Source organism: Chelonoidis abingdonii, chromosome 2 (assembly GCF_003597395.2).
Source record: "Chelonoidis abingdonii isolate Lonesome George chromosome 2, CheloAbing_2.0, whole genome shotgun sequence".
Taxonomy (NCBI): Eukaryota; Metazoa; Chordata; order Testudines; family Testudinidae; genus Chelonoidis; species Chelonoidis abingdonii.
Genome location: NC_133770.1, coordinates 153,609,508 through 153,629,267, shown reverse-complemented (window position 1 = coordinate 153,629,267; position 19,760 = coordinate 153,609,508). Strand labels below are relative to the sequence as shown.

At 48.9% G+C, this 19,760-nt stretch overlaps 1 long non-coding RNA gene across 1 annotated transcript; it reads right to left on the bottom strand.

Moving 5' to 3' along the window:
• Nucleotides 1-244: 244 nt before the first annotated feature.
• Nucleotides 245-16,465, bottom strand: LOC142046358 (uncharacterized). Its single transcript, XR_012655281.1, has 2 exons — nt 11,248-16,465; nt 245-2,952 (listed from the first exon to the last, which is right to left on the bottom strand). It is a non-coding gene; the product is annotated as an uncharacterized LOC142046358 (long non-coding RNA).
• Between the last annotated feature and the right edge of the window lie 3,295 nt (nt 16,466-19,760).

Here is a 19,760-nt window from a genome sequence, read left to right as displayed (position 1 = left end):
TACCTTGGCTGAGCCCTTTGGAAGCTTGTTGGTCTATTGACAAGTGCTCCTAAATCACTTAGGCACAGAGGGAAATCCCACTCTATTATCTATCTGTATCACAGTAGCGCCCAGCTGAGGATCAGGGTCCATTGTGCTTGATGCTGTACAAACGTAGTAAAAAGACAGTCCCGGCTGGAGAGGTCTTCCAATCTAAGGTTACAGCATGACACGGTCAGTGGAGGAAATAGACAAACACAGGTGCTGATGGTGAATTGGGATTATTAATCAGAATTAGTAACAGATTTAATTTACTCAAACCAGATGGTAATGACAGCACTCAGATCCCAGTGATGGGTCTCCAGGGCAGACACACAAATTTCACATCAATATCAGAGTCTCCCTGGCTGGCAAATTCAGCTTCCCCATCACTCAAGATGATAACAGTCCATTAACTGGCATGCTGAACAATGCACGCTGCTTCTATTTATTTATAAGGCACACGCATGTCCCTTTCTACGATTATAAAGTGCTCCCATATAGCTTCTGGGTGACACTGCCAACTGTGAGCCACAGCTGGGTAACACTTAACGGGACTCCAAAACAAATGAGAGTCATTTATAATATGAAGGGCTCTCACCTCTGTCACTTTGTAATCATAGATTGAGATGCACTGGCTAATACATACCATTGTCTGCTGCTGGACTGATTCAGAATGGGTCAGTTGTGTGCCCCTGGCCCCATACTGCTAAAAGCTAAGTGGAGAGTCTCCTTTAGTTGACAGTGGTAGGAGCCAGTGGTCTTAGAGGACAGAAGACCTGAGCTCCATAGCAAGAGCTCGGAGCAGACACGAGAGGCAGCAGAGTCACAATGATGAAGGTCCCATGCTCTTTAACACTAACTCAACATTTCCTGGAAAGTGGATTTATTGTAGTGGCCAGGCAAGAAAATTTGCTATTTCATCCCCCTTGCTGCAGCTTCTGCTGCACTGGAATGTCTGTTGTCCCACTGGAATGTAGGCTGCCTCTCTGAATAAAAAAAAGACACTAGGGCCCTAGGTACCACCTCTAATCAGACCATTGCCTAGCACATGTGGCCCATTCGGTAGAAAAACAGAGTAGTTCTAAGGACCTCAGAGGACTTCCTGCCATGGCTTGGGCACAAGGCAGGGTCATCTTGCAGTCTTTGATTTTTCAACTCCTTGAGCCAAGCCTCCTTGAATCCTGCAACTGCTGGGTGCTTTAAACTGTTGGGGTGAGCATGGAGCTATACTTCAAGGGCATTCTGACTTGTAGGTCCCCACCAGACAGACAGACATACAGCTCCAGTGGGGGAGGGAATATCTTTTCTTGGACCAACTTCTGTGAGTGAGCGAGACACTTTCAAGCCACCCAGGGCTCTTCTTCAGGGCTGGAAAAGGTGCTCCAAGCATCACCACACAATGCAGGGTGGAGCGCTCAACCACAGAAGCTGGTCCAAGAAAAGAGATTACCTCCCCTACCTTGTCTGGCTAATATCTTGGGACTCACATGGCCACGGCTACACTGCATGAAGCTCCAGTGATAGTTAGTGACTATCAAGAGTTTCCCCGGAGTGTCTGCCCATCCCACCCTTCTACAGCCATCTTCACTCTCAAGCAGACTGCTAGTCCATGGTATCTGATGTCCTCCTTCAGACAACGGCCAATGCTGGATTCTTCAGATGACAGCATCAACCTCCTTTAAATAGAGTTCACTTTGCCTATACCATGGGAGTCTTTTCTCCATGAGCCCTGCTGCTGATCATTAGCATCTGCTGGAGCAGCTGGACTGATAAAGCCCTCAGCATTTTGTTGTAGCTGGTGTCACTGAAGATGTGTTTCTTGTTTGCACAGGCCCAAGAGCCTTTTAAACTGAGTGTTTCCCAGGCAAAATCTTATTGAAGTCAACGGGAATTTGCCAGAGTAAACATCATAGGCCTGATTCTGAACTCACTTATACTGGGTTACTCCACTGATGCCAGGGGAGTTCCACTGCTGCAAAACCAGCTCAAGGGTCAGAAGAATCAGGCCTCCAGCCAAAAGCAAATGAGAACCACAACAACCATGTTGTCATCTCCTCCCGGACCCCAAAGACTGAAACCCCCAGGGTGATTCCCATCTTACCTGCACTAAGTTTTAGTTTGTGGCCACAAAAGAACCAACATCGGGACTTAACAAGACCTGGCTCTTACATTGTCCTCTTCATCAATGCACTTTATAAAGGGGCTCATCATCATTCCCCCTATTTTACAGATAAGGGAAACCGAGGCACAGGGCAGTGAAGTGACTTGTCCACGCTCAGCTGCAGCCAAGCCAGGAACAGAACCCAGGTCCCCTGAGACCCAGCCCAGTGCTCTGTCCAGTAGGGAAGACTGCAGCTTACAGCAAACAGGAGGGAAGGTGCTCACAGAGCAGCTACTAGAGATGCCCAATAATGAGTCCTGACTGGCAAATCACTGAATGTGCTTAATCAATCCCCCCATTACCTGGAAAGGAAGGGGAACCTCTTGAGGGGAAGAACTGGGGGTGGGGCCATCTTGAAAATGATTTCGAATAGTTTTGTCCTGAATGCAGATGACCCCACTTGTAGGTCTGACATGGCACCAGCTTCCAGGCCTAGAGGCAAACACTGAATCACCCACTGGAGAGCTGGGAATCTCCCCTTTCCAATCGTACAATGCTCCCATTTTTAATCCCCGTTGTTCTGAAAGAGATCAGATTTACAGCCTTCATGTGTCCGGGACCAAACATGGCCCTGGCTTGGGCCAGCCAGCAGTGGAACGGTTTTGGTGCCAGGCAGGAGGGAATGGCCATATTTTGGAGAAAGAAGAAAGCATTCTGGATTCTTCGGAGCTGCTCAGAGATCTGGCATGTCAGATGGAGTTCTAGGGGAAGCCGCTTACTCAGTTGAATGTAGAGAAGACAGTGCTTTGAGATCCTTGGAAGAAAGGCACCTGTGGAAGGAAAATGTTATTTTCTATTATAAATAGCTCCATGTCCAGGAAGTGTTGATGGTGGCCATGTAAAGGCTGACACTAATTATTCTCTGCCAGAAGAGGATTCAAGTTAATTGCCACAGTCAATATATTTCCACACCAAGAGAGCTTGCTTTTAAAATCACAGGAGCTGCAGCATATGGCCAGTGACACTAGTTCAGAGGAGCTGAAACTAATTGGAAAGCAGGGCAGCTGGTGTAATAAATAGCACAGCACTCCGACCATCGGGCAAAGTAGGGGAACACGCCGCCTTTGTGAAGTACTTAATAAGCCGGCAGCTAGAATCTACGTTATTCACAAAAGTGAAAGGGCAGGCAGTGTTGCCTAGTGGATAATGTTATAGCTTGGGAGTCAGGAGACCTGGATTCTATTCCTGGCCTACTCGGTGACCTAGGCAAGTCACAGCCCCTCTTTGTGCCTCAGTTTCCCCATCTGTAAAGTGGGGGTTATACAAGAGCTAGGTTATTAATAGGACATAAAAAAAGCCAGTTTCAGGAAGCGGCTGGCTCAGGGGATTGGCTCCAGAGCTTGTAATCTCTAGGTTAGTGCTTCAACTCCATCCAAACCACTGGGTGTTCAGTGTCCTGTGTGAAACAAAGGTTGGTTGTTTTTTTTTGTTTTTTTTGCAAGAGAGGGAGGGGAAGAGTCTCAATCCAGATCACAGCAGACAAGTGACCCATCACCAAACACAAGCAGAGCTATTGTTTGTACATTGGTAGCACTGAGGTGCCCTAATCACGGAGCAGGCCATCAGCGTGCAAGGTGCTGTACAACCACAGAATCAGCCCTGCCTCCAAGAACTCATGGCCTAGGAGATGCCTCCTCCTGCTGCCAGTCTCAGGAGAAATCCCACAGCCTGAACTCCTTGCTCCTCCCCAGAATGGATCCCTCCAAGGTGGACGGAGGTACGGAAGCAGAGCCTTGTTATGGGGATGCACAAGGAACTCGGTCTCCGGCACTGCCCATGTGTACCTTTCCTGAGCCCTAAAGGCTCCTACTCACAAGGTGTCAGGTGCCCCTTAAAGATCCTGGGAATCTAGGGGCTGCCACAGTGGGGACTGAATCAGGGACCTCTCGAGCCAGAAGCACATGCTAGGCAACCAAGGCTGTGTTGCACAGGGGTCTAACAGCACCTGTTCTCTAGGGAATCAGTAACACAGGCTCTACAGTGAGCTACACAGCCGCTTCTCCTCCCTGGCCCTTAGGGCGCTCAGCACCTGGCAGGATCAGACCCTGGGTGCACATGAACTAAGGAAATCCCCTGCACAGGAGCAAATCATAGACTTGTAAGAGTGGAAGGGACTATGTCACAGCAGACACCTCACCAGCCCTGCTCCCCACATACGGCACAAAGGAAGCCCTTGAGAGCAGCCAGGTCCCTGCTGCAGCTGGTCAGAAAAGGGGATCTGCAAGCCAGTAGATCCTCCAGCTCACACTGGACTTGGCACCTTCCCGTGCGTGCAGACGTGTGGACTGCCAAGCCAACCGAGGTTACTGTTGTGACACCTCTCTCCTGATCTCCTTCCTCCCCTTTGCCTTGCAGGGCACCGTGTACTCCAGCTGCTGGAGGAGCTCTTGGCAAACTAATAATGAAGTCCCACGGCCTTAACGGAGCCGGCACGAGATCCAACCAGATGCGGAGAAATTCCCTGCTGCCTTTTTAAGGGAAACGTGTCTGTTGCTCAGGAGAGAGGAGGGACCCTCTTAGTGAATTCAGCAGGGCGAGAGAGAAAGAAATATCTCTGGGCAGGCAGGCTACAGCACATTGAGGGAGAAAGCAGGAGCTCCCAGCGAGGAGAAGCAGCTGCTGACACTCAGGAACAAGGCTGGCTTTAGGAAGTGCGGCGCCCGATTCGAACAGGTTTGACAGGGCCCTGGCAGGGATGACTTAAAAAAAAAAAAAAATATAAATGTAAAAAAAACATGGGTTGTACTCACGGGCAGCACTCCTAGTCTTTCGGCAGTGGTCCTTCACTTGCTCCGAGTCTTCGGTGGCACTAGGACTGCTGCTGAAAGTGCTGCTGAAGACCCAGAGCAAGTGAAGGACCCACCGGCAAAGACCAGGCTCTGCCGGGTGAGTAAAAATTAAAAAGGACTCGAGCCAGGAAGGGATTCTCGACCACTTGTCCCACCCCCAGCAGCTCTGCCACTGGGCGCAGGCCGATTCAGGGGAATTGGTGAATTGCCTTAAAGCCGGCCCTGCTCAGGAACAACCGTTTGTCTTTGATTACCAACAATCAAAACCGTTTTTGAACACTGACAGCCAGGGGAAGGCAGGGTGAGCTGTTTACAGATTGGAAACTGAGGCAAGGAAGGCAGGGGCCCAACTTTTCCCTCCCTAAAAGCAACCACTGATGTCAGACCCCTGGATTTTGGAGAGTCCGTCTTGAGACCTGATTCTAAATGCTGAGCACCAGTGACTCCAAACAGTGTCGAGGGGAGTGGCAGTGCTCAGCACCACTAGACATCAGGCTCTTGATCTCGTCTGGGGCACCCATGTTGATGATAGCAGGCCACGTTTCAGCCTACAGCACCAGTATGTGACTCACTGTTTCAGCTGCTCCCGGGCAGCCCACCAGTCATCCTGATCTGGAAGAGGACTGACAAGTAGAGCTCAACTTGCGAAAAACAAACACAAACAAACAAAAACAAACACGAAACAAAAAATCAGCATCGGCTCAAGAACCTAGTGAGATTCCTGGGATTACCTGTCCATTAGTCATATTGTTTAGTACAGAGATGGGCAAACTACAGCCGGTGGCACATCTAGCCCACGGGACTGTCTGCCCGGCCCTTGAGCTCCAGCCAGGGTGGCTACTCCCAGCCCTCACCTTCTGTCCCTCCGCCGTCCGCAGCAGATCTGGCAGCGTGGCTGTGAGTTCACTGCCAGGCAGACGTCTTGGCTCTGGCCAGGCAGCACGACTGCCAGACGTTGCTGCTCTGAGTAGCATGTATATGAGGTTGGACGGGGGGGAGGGAGTTTGGAGTGGGTGAGATCCGGAGGGGTGGGTGTTAGGGTGGAGGGTCTGGGGGGGGGCCATTCAGGGGACAAGGAACAGGGGGGTTGGATGGGTCAGGGATTCTGAGGGTGGAAGTCAGGAGGCAGGAAGTGGGAGGGGCAGACAGAGGGCAGGGGCCAGGCTGTTTGAGGAGGCACAGCCTTCTCTACCCAGCCCTACATACCATTTCGCAACCTCGATGTGGCCTCAGGCCAAAAAGTTGGCCCACCCCCGTGTAGTACACAGGGGCACTGGACTAGAAGTCAGGAGACTCAAACTTCAAGGCCAGAAGGGACCATCATGATGATCTGCACATTGCAGGCCACAGAACCTCACCCACTCCTGTAACAGACCCCTAACCTGCCTTCTATTGCCAATGCAGCCACTGACTCACTGGGAGGCTTTCAGCAAGCCTCTCTGCCTGCGTGTCTTCTCTGTTCGGACCGTAAGCTCTTTGGGGTAGGGGATGCCTATTACTACGTACAGCACTAAGCGCAATGGGCCCCCGGCCAGGCACCTGTGGATACAATACGAATAACAAACAGCTGCTTTGTTGTTACTGTTGGCAAAACCCCAGGCACAGGATGGGATGTGAGCCCTTTTCTCCAGTTTCACTGCATTGCAGGAGCGGCACAGCTGGCTGGAGCGAGGGCAGAACAGAGCGGAGCAGAGTCTGGGGCTGTACCGACCATGACTGGAATGTTATAGCCTGAAGGATCACAAACTGTCCAGCCAACGCTCCTTAGAGCCTCACCCACTGCCTGGGTGATCAGTGCTAATTATATCCCGTTCACCAAGCAGGGAGGTGGTCAGCAACCTGCCGATATTTACTCAGTGAGTCAACAGCAGAACAAGAACCCAGAAGTCCTTGCTTCCCATCTGCCCACCACTAACCACAAGAGCCACACGCCCCTCTGGCCTCAGGAACCCAGAGACCTGAGTCTCGTAGGCTCCCTTCTCCCTCCCCGGAGCTGAAAATAGAACCCAGGAGTCCTGGCTCCCAGCTCTCTGCTGCCCCTACAGAAGAGTTCATTACGTTTGTAATTCTCTAGCCTGGTTAATGTGTCAAAAGATGCCCTAGCTAGCACCACATTTCTCCCCTGCTCCCTTACTGCTTTGCACACCATGCCTCACCTGGTGCCCAGAGCTGCGCCAGAGGCTACAGCAAGTCCCAGAAGGAGGAAGAATTCAGTGCAGTTGCTCTGCTCCACAAGACTTAGACTAAACAGAGAGATGCGCAAACAAGCTCATCTCCCTACGGAGCCCCCGTGAATCCCAGCAGCCCATGAGGTCTCCCTGAAAACCCAAGGCTTCCCCCCTACCCCAGCTAGGCCCTGCAAGAGACAGACACCGCAAGAGAGTCCTGTCCTGCAATTAAAGGCTGCTCTGAGAAACTGCCGCCCAGTCACCAATGCCAGGTTTACACTGAACAGCATCCAAAGATGAGGTCACAGAGGCAGAGGGTTGCCATATATGACATTACTGGGCAGGGAGGAGGAAGCTTTTAATAGGAGGCAGCAGCTGTGCACATGCTTCACACAGCTGGAGGCTGCTCTACACCAGAGGTGGGGGATTTATGAGTCTTCAATACTAGTGGAACTGTTTTCCCCCAAGCCTGATTCACAGAGGGTGCGGGCCTATTCCAGACCCAACTAGGGGGCTTTAATCCAAGTTGTAGCAGCTCATGCACATAGCTTTGGAGGGCTCCGGTTTGATTCCCTGTATGGCAGCCAGTGCGCTCTCTTTCAGGAAAGCCTGGCATAAAGAGGGGGAGCTGGGTTCAGAGATCAGCAGCCAGGTTTTTCCCAAAGAGCTCAGCATACTGGGTGCACTTGGGAGTGCTGAGGCATTCTGAGAGCGACCCATCAGCGTCACCGCGGGGGCTGCTCGCTTTCATCAAAAAGAAATCTGGCCCTTACTAAATGGGAGCTGAGCCCTTTCGCTTGATTGTGGCTGCCGAGACCTTGGAAACCTGCCCGAGGGAGGCTCTTGCTAGGAGAGAATCCAAAACCGCCAGAGCCAGTTGTCAAGCTTGCAAGTTCCTCCCGTGATTAGGCAAGGCTTGATGCCCAGTGGTGCTGAGCGACCAGAGCTGCTCTCAGATTCAACAGGGGTTGCAGATGCTCAGTACCTTTGAAGAAGTCTGGTCATTAGTGACCACACTGTGTCTATACTATCCTGAGGCTGCAACACTGGGGGAAGTTGAAAGGCAGCCCATGGACCTCTGCAAGGGTCACTCGCTCCCCTCCTCATTCATTCTCTCCTGTGCGGAGAAGCACTTAGGGAGAATCTGTTGAAGGGTGCGTGGTCTTTACCTCTGCAACCTTCCTCCTCCCCGAGGATATCAGCAGGGCCGGTGCAACCATTTAGGCGAACTAGGCAGTCGCCTAGTGCACTAGGATTTGGGGAGCGGCATTTTCTTCGGTAGCGACCGTGGCGGCCGGATCTTTGGCCGTCCCAATCGCCATCGGCATTTAGGCAGAGGGAGCTGGGGCAGGGGAGCATGAGGAGGGCTGCCTGCAGCAAGTAAGCGGGGGAGGGGCACGTAGGGGAACTCCCCACCCCAGCTCACCCCTGCTCTGCCTCCACCCCAAGCATGCCGTCGCTGCTTCACTTCTCCCGCCTACCAGGCTTGGGGCACCTAAGCTGATTGGCGCTGCAAGCCTGCGAGGCAGGAGAAGTGAAGCGGCCACGGCGTGCTCGGGGTGGAGGCGGAGCAATGGTAAGCTGGGGTGGGGTGGGTGCCTCAGGGCAGGGGCTCGGGGCCGGGGGAGGGCACAAGGTGGAAGTTTCGCCTAGGGCGCGAAAAATCCTTGCACTGGCCCTGGATATCAGGTGGAGGGAAGGCAGCAGTTCATAGAATATCAGGGTTGGAAGGGACCTCAGGAGATCATCTAGTCCAACCCCCTCCTCAAAGCAGGACCAACACCAACTAAATCATCCCAGCCAGGGCTTTGTCAAGCCTGACCTTAAAAACAGTTTGTTTTGATGCATTCACACCTCAAGATATGAAATCCCTGAAGGGTTTCTTGCATCCCTCCTCTAAAATGAAACAGCTGCTAGACTCTCTCCAAGTACGTCTATAACCCGATACCAATGTACCCCACAATCCAACATTCACCCTCACAACACCCCTTTGTTCAGGCTCCTTGGGACAGTGACTGACTGTTCTGTGTTTGTACAGCCCCTAGCACAACGGGGTGCTGGACCAAGCCTCCGGCTCCCAAGTGCATCAGTAATATTGCATTCGACAAAGTGAGTATTCACCCATGAAAGCTCATGCTCCAATACGCCTGTTAGTCTATATGGTGCCACAGGACTCTCTGCTGCTTTTACAGTAATATAAATATTACCCCTACTTAACAGAGGGGGGACTGAGACGCAGAGATTTGTCCAAAGTCATGGAGGAAAGCTGTCAGAGAGGGATCCCACCCAGATGTCCTGAGTGCACTAATCATTAGACCATCCCCCAGGAAGACTCAGGGCTTGAAAGCAGTCTGTAAGTCCTAGGACACTCCCAGGTAGAACGGGTCCAGAGCTGCACGTTTCAGGCTGTGACACACAAAACAAGGGTCATTTAAAAAAAAAAAAATCAAGGAAAAGCCCCAACCGTAAGTGTTGTGAGGCGGCACCGGTAGGGTTGACTGCACAGCCTCAGCTGGTTTTGAGATTCTAGAAAACAGTGCAAGTAAACATCAAAGCCATTAGCCACCTCCTCAGCCGGGGCTTAGGCACGGCTTCCACTCGATGCCAAATATGGCCCAAAGACTTGCTTTCCATTGTTAGCCGCTCCTACAGCGGCCACCTTGCCCCAGCAGCGGGATGGTAGCAAAGATCTGACAGCATTTCAAAAAGGCTTGCGGGTAAAGTCAAGGGAATGGAATAAAAGAATGCTAACACTTGCAACGCATAACTATGCATACAGCCACCCCCGTTGGAGTGATGTTGCGCTAACTTAGTTAAACTGGTGCAAGTTTGTGTGCAGCCACTGCTGATTTGAAGCTTAGGAGCTGAAGCGATGCAAGCCCGGTTGAAATGGCTGCAGAGCATCCACGTTCAAACATGCACCTGGTTACTAAATTAGTGAAATGTTGCACCCCCAGTTAGACAGGAGCAACTTGACCTCCTCTGTAAAATGCTTTGATATCGACTGATGAAAAGTCCTATAGCAGAGCTAGATGGTGATATCATCATGTGTGTAGACACAACAGAAGAACTGGAGCTCAGAGGCTATAAGAGATAGTGTTCCAAAGTCACACGCTAAACTCTCTGTGAGGGTTTAGAGCAGGGTGGGCAAACTTTTTGGCTTGAGGGCCACACTGGGGTTGCAAAACGGTATAGTGGGCTGGGTAGGGAAGGCTGTGCCTCCCCAAACAGCCTGGCCCCCTCCCATCCCCTGACTGTTCCCCTCAGAACCCCTGACCTATCCAACCCCTCTGCTTCTTGTCTTCTGACCACCCCCTCCCTGGACCCCCTGACCCTAACCACTCCCCTGGACCCCACTCCTTATCCAAGCCCCGCTTCTCCCTGTCCCTGACTCCTATCCACACCCCTGCCTCCAACAGGCCCCCCAGGACTCCGCCTATTCAACCCCCCTGCTCCCTGTCCCCTGACTGCCCCCCCCCGAACCTCTGCCCCAGCCAAACCCCCACCCCGCTCCGTCCCCTGACTGCCTCCTTGCCCCTTATCCAACCACCCCCAGCCCCTTTACCATACCACTCAGAGCATGTTTGGCAGCTGTGCCGCTCAGCTGGAGCCAGACATGCTGCCCTGCAGGAGCGCACTGCCCCACAGCAGCGAAAAAGGGGGGACAGCAGGGGCTGGGGGCTAGCCTCCCTGGCCAGGAGCTCAAGGGCCGGGCTGGATGTGGCCCGCAGGCCGTAGTTTGTCCACCTCTGGTTTAGAGCATGCACTAACAACAGTCTCTGAAGAGACATTATGGATGACAATTTCCTAACTCAAAAGTGTTGCAGCCAACATGGGGGAATCCTTTAACAGATCCTTTCTTAACAGATAAAGTGCAAATTATTACAGAACTAAAAATTAACGGTACTTAGGTACAAGTAATACTAACTTGATCACATTTATAATGGGCAAGCACAGTAATACGTAATTAAGACAGTAATATACATTTCTGGTGCTTTAACAGGGCCAATTTCACAAAGCTGAAAACAATTATGAGCCAAATCAACTGGGAGAAAGAATTTAATCAGTAAAATGAATGATAATTGGGAAGCGTTTAAAAACAACTTACCAGATGCCCCAAAAGCCATAAACCCACAGCTAAGGAAGAAGGCCATACTGGATAAAAAACTGACCTGGTTTAGAGGGGAAGTGAAGGCAGCTATACAAAAATAAAAAAGTATACAAGCAAACAGAAGAAAAGGTAAGTTGATAATAATGAATATGAATAAAAAGTTAGGAATTGTAGAAAATTGATAAGGGAAGCAAAGACCGAGAAGGAGTTTTTTAAATATATTAGGAACAAAAAGAATCCTGACAATGCACCAGTACTGGTCCACTACTAGGAGGAAATGTTACAATTATCAATAATAATGCAGAAAAGGCAGAAGTGTTCAATAAATATTTCTGTGCTGTATTTTAGGGGGGAAAAAACAAACACAAATGACAATCTCATTATATGACAACACCCTTTCCATTCCACTAGTATCTCAGGAGGATATTTAAAGTTAGATATTTTTAAATCAGCTGGTCCAGATAACTTGCATGGAAGAGTTTTAAAAGAGCTGGCTAAGGAGCTTGCTAGACTGTTAGTGATGATTGTCAATAAAAATTGGAGCACAGGAGAAGCTCCAGAAGACTAACGAAAGCTAATGTAATGCCAATTTTTTAAAAAACAGAGTAAACAAGATGACTCAGATAATTATAGAGATGTCAGCCTGATATCAATCCCAGGCAAGATAATGGAGCACTGATATGGGATTTGATGAATAAAGAATTAAAGGAGCATAATGTAATTATAGACTATAAACTTATAGACTTTAGGGTCAGAAGGGACGACTATGATCATCTAGTCTGACCTCCTGCACAAAGCAGGCCACAGAATCCTACGCATCCACTTCTATAACAAACTCCTAACCTATGTCTGAGTTATTGAAGTCTTCAAATTGTGGTTTGAAGATCTCAAGCTGCAGAGAATCCACCAGCAAGTGACCCATGCCTCACGCTGCAGAGGAAGGCGAAAAACCTCCAGGGCCTCTGCCAATCTGCCCTGGAGGAAAATTCCTTCCCGACCCCAAATATGGCGATCAGCTAAACCCTGAGCATGTTGGTTTATGGAAAATAGATCCTGTCAAACTAGCTCAATTTTTTTTTTTTTTAAATAAGATTACAAGTTTGGTGGATAACATACTTAGACATCTGTAAGGCATTTGACTTGGCACAGCATGACATTTTGATTAAAAAACTAGAATTATATAAAAGTTAACATGGCACACATTAAGTGGATTAAAAATTGGCTAACTGATAGGTCTCAAAATGTTATTGTAAACGAGGAATCGTCATCGAGTGGATGCGTTTCCCGTGGGGTCCATCAGTGAGTGTTTCTTGGCCAGACGCTATTTAACATTTTTATCAATAACCTGGAAGAAAACATGAAATCACCACCAATAAAAGTTCGAGGATGACACGAAATTTGGGGGAGTGGTAAATAATGAAAAGGACTGGTCACTGACGCAGAGCCATCTGGACCACTCGATGACCTGGACACAAGCAAACAACGCAGGCCCATACTTACTGGAGGGGTGACTTTATCCTGGGAAACAATGACTCTGAAAAAGATTTGGGGGCTGTGATGGATAATCAGCTGAACATGAACTCCCAGTGTGACGCTGTGGCCAAATGAGCTAATGCAATCCTGGGGTGCATAAACAGAGGAACCTTGAGTAGGAGCAGAGAGGTTATTTCACATCTATATTTGGCACTGGTGCAACTGCTACTGGAATAATATCTCCAGTTCTGGTGCCCACAATTCAAGAAGGATGTGGATAAATTGGAGAGAGCTTCATGAAGACGATTAAAGGGTTAGAAAACCCGCCTTGTAGGTGATACACTAAATAGATTGAGAAATTTGAGTGGAACAAAGAGAAGGTGAAGAGGTAACAATTACAGGCTACAAGTATCGACATGGGGAGCAAATGTTTCCTAATGGGCTCTTCAATCTAGCCAGGAAAAGTACAATATGAGCCAATGGCTGGCAGCTGAAGCCAGACAAATTCAGACTGGCAATCAGATGTACATTTGAAATGGTGAGAGTAATTAACCAAGGCTTGGGGTGGATTCTCTATTACCCACGCTTTGTACATTAAGATGGGATGTTTTTTCTAAAAGCTCTGCACTAGGAATTATTGTGGGGATGTTCTCTGGCTGGTGCTATATAGGAGATCAGACTAGATGATCACAATGGTATTTCTGACTTTGGAATCTACAAATCCCTGCCCTGAGAAACTCCTCATCTACAAAGAGTTCTTTTCAGATGGGGGACTAAGCCAGAGAGAGTAAGTGACTTGCCCAGGATCAAGGCCCTGAGTTCAGGGCCCCATTGTGCCAGGTGCTGTACAGAGATAGTCCTTGCCCTACAGAGCTGGCCTAGGGGCAGAGTTAAGCTGTGGCTGGAGCCGGAGCTGGGCTGAGGGCAAAGCAGGGCTGGGTGCTGCTGCCTCCCTACCCCACCTGCCGTGGAGCCTGGTCTGGGCCCTGGCACGTCTCTCCCTGAATGTTCTTCTGCACCCCCCTTGAGAGGCATGGCCCACGGTTTAGAGACAACTGATCTAGAGAGACAAAAACAACAAAAGGCAAGAGGGGAATACGCACAGAAAATGAAGCAACCTGCCCAACGTGACACAATCCATCAGTGGCGGAGCCAGAAATAGAACTTAAGTGTCCTGAGGCCCAGTCTCCTGCCTTAGCTACGAGACCACATTACCAACCCAGCAAGCTTTTTTCTTCAAAAAATCTTCTCCTCTCTGAAAAAGCTTCCCATCTGTTGAAGGTTGGTTTTTTGTTTTTTTTCCCCAAGCCCACTTAAATCATAACTTTAAATAGCCCTGCCACTGACTCAGGTCAAGTAGCTTAGACTGCAGCCCACAGGAGTTTTAGCAGATACAGACCTGGGATAGCTGAAGGCACAGGACACACTGCATCCGTCCCAGAGCAGTTCAGCATCTGAGAATTTCTCAGAGGAACTGGAGGAATTGTATTGCAGAACCTCGAGCTAGCAGGGAGGGAATATGTTAGGCAGGAAGCAGGGATTTCGGTGCATACGAGAAAGGAGGACCACAATATAGGAGCATTCTTGTTTATTGAGAGCAACCTTATAACTCCCTAACAGGAAACATACTAGTCACTGTGTGGGCCCATGGTAGCGAAGACGTCTACTCTACCAAGTGCCATTTAATCCTTAACAGGAGTTTTAACGCCTTCAAGACAGTGTCTTTTGTTCAAAAATCCAGCTCTGCACACTAAAGCACACAGCCCCGGAGCAGGGCTGTCCTAATAAGGAAACGGTCCGCCAGTGCAGCCAATCAAGCTTCCAGACTTGCCCGCACTTGGCATCCTGCAGCCGCTGGAATGGAATCCAGGCGAATGACACAGAGCAGGCCTCCAGCAGGAGGATGCTACGAGGAATCCCAAATATCTCACTGCACGGGAGGCTCCCAAAGTCCATAACTCGTTATTTTCTAGCTTCTCATCTTGGATGACAGAGCAATAAAGACACCACCTAGTATTGGGCTTAGCTTCAATTAGAAGCACTGACAGTGACTGCTACTGTGTTACAGTAGAGGCAGTTGGACAGTGATCAGCTGAGAAGATGGGCAGATGAAACACTGAGAAACGAGAATGCTTTTTGATTTCAAAAACTACTTGCCCCATGCTAGGATATGAGGCAGCACCTCAGTACATGGCCAAGGCAGTAATGTACTGGGGGATGGGGGGGGGGGGATAAATTTAAACTACCTGTGCATTCTGCAAAATGAAGCCAAATGAAAATTCTTGGGAAGGATGATCTTGTGATTAACAGACAGCATGTGAGAGACACGGAAGGCAGCAAGGCTTAGTGGTTAGAGCACTGGAGTGGCACTCAAGAGACCTGGGATTTATTCCTGGCTTTGCCACAAGCTGAGTGACATTGGGCAAGTCACAGTCTCTTTCCATGCCTCGGTTTCCCCATCTGTAAAACAGGGAGGATGATACTGACCTGCTTTGTAAAGTGCATTGAGCTCTAAAGCTAGGTGGTGTTATAATTCCCAGCTGCCCCACAAACTGAAAGATACTTGGATAAATCACTGCCTCAGAGCCTGACCTCTGTCATCTGTGAGGATAATCCATAGGTATTGGCAAACGGTCACACAATGGTGGGAGCCAAGTACATACTTAAACAGGTTCTATTAAATATTTAAGCTGCAATCACATGTATGGACTGGTACAAAACATACAATCTTTGCCCCAAATGCTCAGGGTTAAAGCTTAGCCCAGATTGGAACATGTTATGTTTGACAATACAGACAGCAACCATGATATCTTCATTAATTGGTGTGGGGGAGCCCTCAAGGACAAAACTAAAGTCTGCCTCAGAGAGCAAGCTGTGCACAATTCTTCTAACACGCTGTGTCAACTCTGCCTCTCAGGATGGCAGCTGCCTTGAATGGACTGCTGGATAATTACAGGTGCAGTCCCCAGAAGCCAAAATCAACACCATCTCGGAGCTACACACACCAGGGGGAGGCCAGGCACAGTCCCAGAACAGAGCAGTGCGCTCAAAGCAAGTTAAGATGTGCCAAAGGCATCATTTACCATGAAGTTGGGTGACCCTCTACCACGTCAAAAGTATTAACCCAAGAGTTAAAAAAATAAAATCCCGTGTTAAGCCTCCCAAATGACTACAAAAAAAAATCATAATTTTTAAGCCAATGCATTAGGGTTCTCTATTTGCCTTCTGGTTTACGAGCCTTTGCAGTGGACTTGGGTCACATTTTCAAGCTTTTCACCCAACCTTAAAAACTTTACAATAAAAAAAACCCTTGCTTAAAAAAAAAGAAAAGAAAAGCAAGCTGAGATTCTTATATATTACCATGAGTCCAGGAGCTGGGAGTCCAAGACACACACCAAACATTACAAGACCGTTAAAAATCACAAGCACTGCGTCAATGCGGTTTGCCTTTCAGGCCAGCGGAAAGCAAAAATTCAGAGCCAAATGTCAGCTGTGGACCAGTGACATGGGCACTTCCGCATTTCTGTAAGCCACAGGATAAAGAGAGCTGCTGGGAAAGGTAAGTGAGCCCAAACTAGAGGTCAGTCCAAAGCTCTTTCTTCAGGACTGGCCTTATCCTCACAAAAGGATTCCAAACAAGAGCAAAGCAACTCAGAACATTTGGTCCCAGCCACCAAGGCTTTTGCAGCTTACAATAAAGTGGTATGAAAACGCAGCAAAGAGTCCTATGGCACCTTATAGACTAACAGATGTACTGGAGCATGAGCTTTCGTCAGTGAATGCCCACTTCGTCGGATGCATGTAGTGGAAATTTCCAGGGGCAGGGCTGTGTGTACACACACACACACACACACACACACACACACACACACACACACACAGCACACACACACACACACACACCACACCACACACACACACACAAACACACACACACACACACCAAGCAGAAGCAGGGCTAGAGATAACTAGGTTAGTTTCAATCAGGAGGATGAGGCCCTCTTCTAGCATGAGGTGTGAAAAACCAAAGGGAGAAACTGCTTTTGCTGATCCTGTAATGGTGGCGCTGGTGTTGATATGTGGGCAGAGTTGGCAGAACTCCACTGGCCATCACGTACAGTCCCCAGTTAAAACCCCTCCAACGCATCATCAGGGATCTACAACCATCCTGGACAATGATCCCTCACTTTCACAGGCCTTGGGTGAAGCCAGTCGTCGCCCACAGACAACCTGCCAACTTGAAGCATATTCTCACCAGTAACTGCACACTGCACCATAGTAACTCTAACTCAGGAACCAATCCATGCAACAAAACCTCGATGCCAACTCTGCCCACATAGCTACACCAGCGACAACATCACAGGACCTAACCAATCAGCCACACCATCACTGGTTCATTCACCTGCATGTCCACCAATGTAATATACGCCATCATATGACAGCAATGCCCCTCTGCTATGTACATCGGCCAAACTGGACAGTCCCTATGGAAAAGGATAAATGGACACAAATCAGATATTAGGAATGGCAATATGCAAAAACCTGGAGGAGAACACTTCAATCTCGCTGGCCACACAATAGCAGATTTAAAAGGTAGCCATCCTGTAGCAAAAAAACTTCAGGACCAGACTTCAAAGAGAAACTGCTGAGCGTCAGTTCATCTGCAAATTTGACATTATCAGCTCAAGATTAAAACAGACTGTCAATGGCTTGCCAACTACAAAAGCAGTTTCTCTTCCCTTGGTGTTCACACTTCAACTGCTAGAAGAGGGCCTCATCCTCCCTGATTGAACTAACCTAGTTATCTCTAGCCTGCTTCTTGCTTGCATATTTATATCTGCCCCTGAAAATTTCCACTACATGCATCCGACGAACTGGGTATTCACCCACGAAAGCTCGTACTCCAATACGTCTGTTAGTCTATAAGGTGCCACAGGACTCTTTGCTGCTTTTACAGATCCAGACTAACACGGCTACCCCTCTGATACTTGATATGAAAGAGGACATCTCCTCTTGTGGGACTGCCCCACCAGGTCTTTCCTCAACCTTCCCCTTCCAAAGACTGAGCCAGGAGCATTCCTTTATGTACTCTCCAAAGTAGTCACAGTGTGGTCAGCTGACCACACTATCACATGACCTGTCTGGAGACTAAACTCCCAGTAACATTCTATGCCCCTGTGAAGGTACATCTACACTGCAAAACAGCTGCGTTTAACTTGCGTGAGCTCTCTACGGTTACAATAGCAGCGAAGACGCGACAACTCGGCTTTTAACTCAAGTTAGCAGCCCGAGTTCAACCCCAGGTTGCCCTGTAGCCTTTAACCCAGGCTGCTAACTAAAGTGAAAAGCTAAATTGAGTCACCATGTCTTCACTGCTGTTGTACCCCGAGTTAAGAACAGGCTCTTTTGCAGTGTAGATGCACCCTGACGGATGTGAGGGCAGTGCCCTGTTACAGTCCTGCCCTGCTCTAATGTGGCTGTGTAGGAGTGGAAGGAAAGCTTTAGCCTAGCACTTAGGGATAGGGGGAAAGGACAGGTTATAGCAGTTAAGTCTCCAAAACTCAGATACTATAAGAGGTCAGACCAGAACACCATAATGGTCCCTTAGTCTACATCGCTCCACAGCCAGATTAAGTTTATCTCAGGCATTCAAGTCGTTTTCAGCCAGTGAGGGCAGCAGCACTGTAGACTTATCTCAGCTGTGGGTGTGTAAACCTGAAAGGAAACCCACAAGGCTCAGACAGAAGCAAAGATAGGGCCCCTCCATCCCCGGCTGATCTCCCTTCCCCTCTTTGGAGAGATATTGAAAAGATCATCGAAGTTACTTTCCCATGGCAGCAGCTGCAGTAGTTGCTGTTGGGGGCAGCGAAGAGGTGGGGAGGTACCTATGAGGTAACATCGCCACAGAACCATGAGCCACACTGTGAATCAGTTGGCAAATGCCTGGACTGAAGATTTTAAAGCTGAATTTCAAAGGAGTCATTGTCGTTGACAGCCACAGGCAAGGTGATGAAATTCTCTGCAACACTTTGTATAAAATCCAATCCAAAAGGGAAGGATCAATTCTCCATTCTCTAGGACCAATGGCCTCCACCTTGTAGATGATACATCTTTAATGTCATCCTAGCCAACTTCGGAATGGGGTCATCACTAGGACCGAAGGGTCAGATTCTGAGCTCCTTACTCCCGTTGGATAGTTCCTTACTCCGCCAGCTGGTCTACTGAGGTGAGTGGGACCACTCATGGAGTCTAGGGCTACTAAACAAAGTAAGAGTAATAGAATCAGGCTTAAAACCAGTGGTTCTCAGCCAGGGGTCTGTGACCCATGGGTGTCCATGAGTAAGTTTCAGGAGCTCCACCAAAATAAACCCAGCTTCAGACCCAGGTGGCAGGGCTCAGGGAAGGAGCGCCGCCTCCATTCTGACTTGCCTCAACAGGCCACCCAGCGTGCAGGTCCTCACCAGCAACAAGTTTCATACAAAGTAAAGCAAAACTAATATTCAGGATTTTTATTTTTGTACCTATCTTATGCTTTTCTTTTGTATAGTACAGGTAGGTAGGTAGGTAGGGGAGGGAGGGAGGGGGAGAGAGAGAATGTGTGTGTGTGTGTTTAACTGTACAACTCAGTTTAATATGGCTTTTCATCTGCTGGATATGCAGGAAAACATTTGCTGTGGCACAGGTGGGCCATGGAGTTTTTATAGGATATGGTGCGGGGGTGTCTCAGAAGGAAAAAGGTTGAGAACCCCTGAAAGTCTAAACAGTTCCCAAATAAATGAGATCTGTAACAGCAAGCCCCTAATAGTATTATCTGCTCTGCTCCTTTCTTGTTGCTAGGATCAATCTATTTCCAATTGTGACCTCAAGGTTAGAGCACGAACTCAGGAGGTAGTAAACCACGGTCTCTCCTGGTTGCAGGACAAGTTACCCCCCGGCCCATAAAACAGGGATCTCTCCCTCCTTTTGTATCCTGAGATGAAAAGGGTTAAATCAGTGCAAACTATTACTGCTGTACAAATAACGATCAAACAAACCCA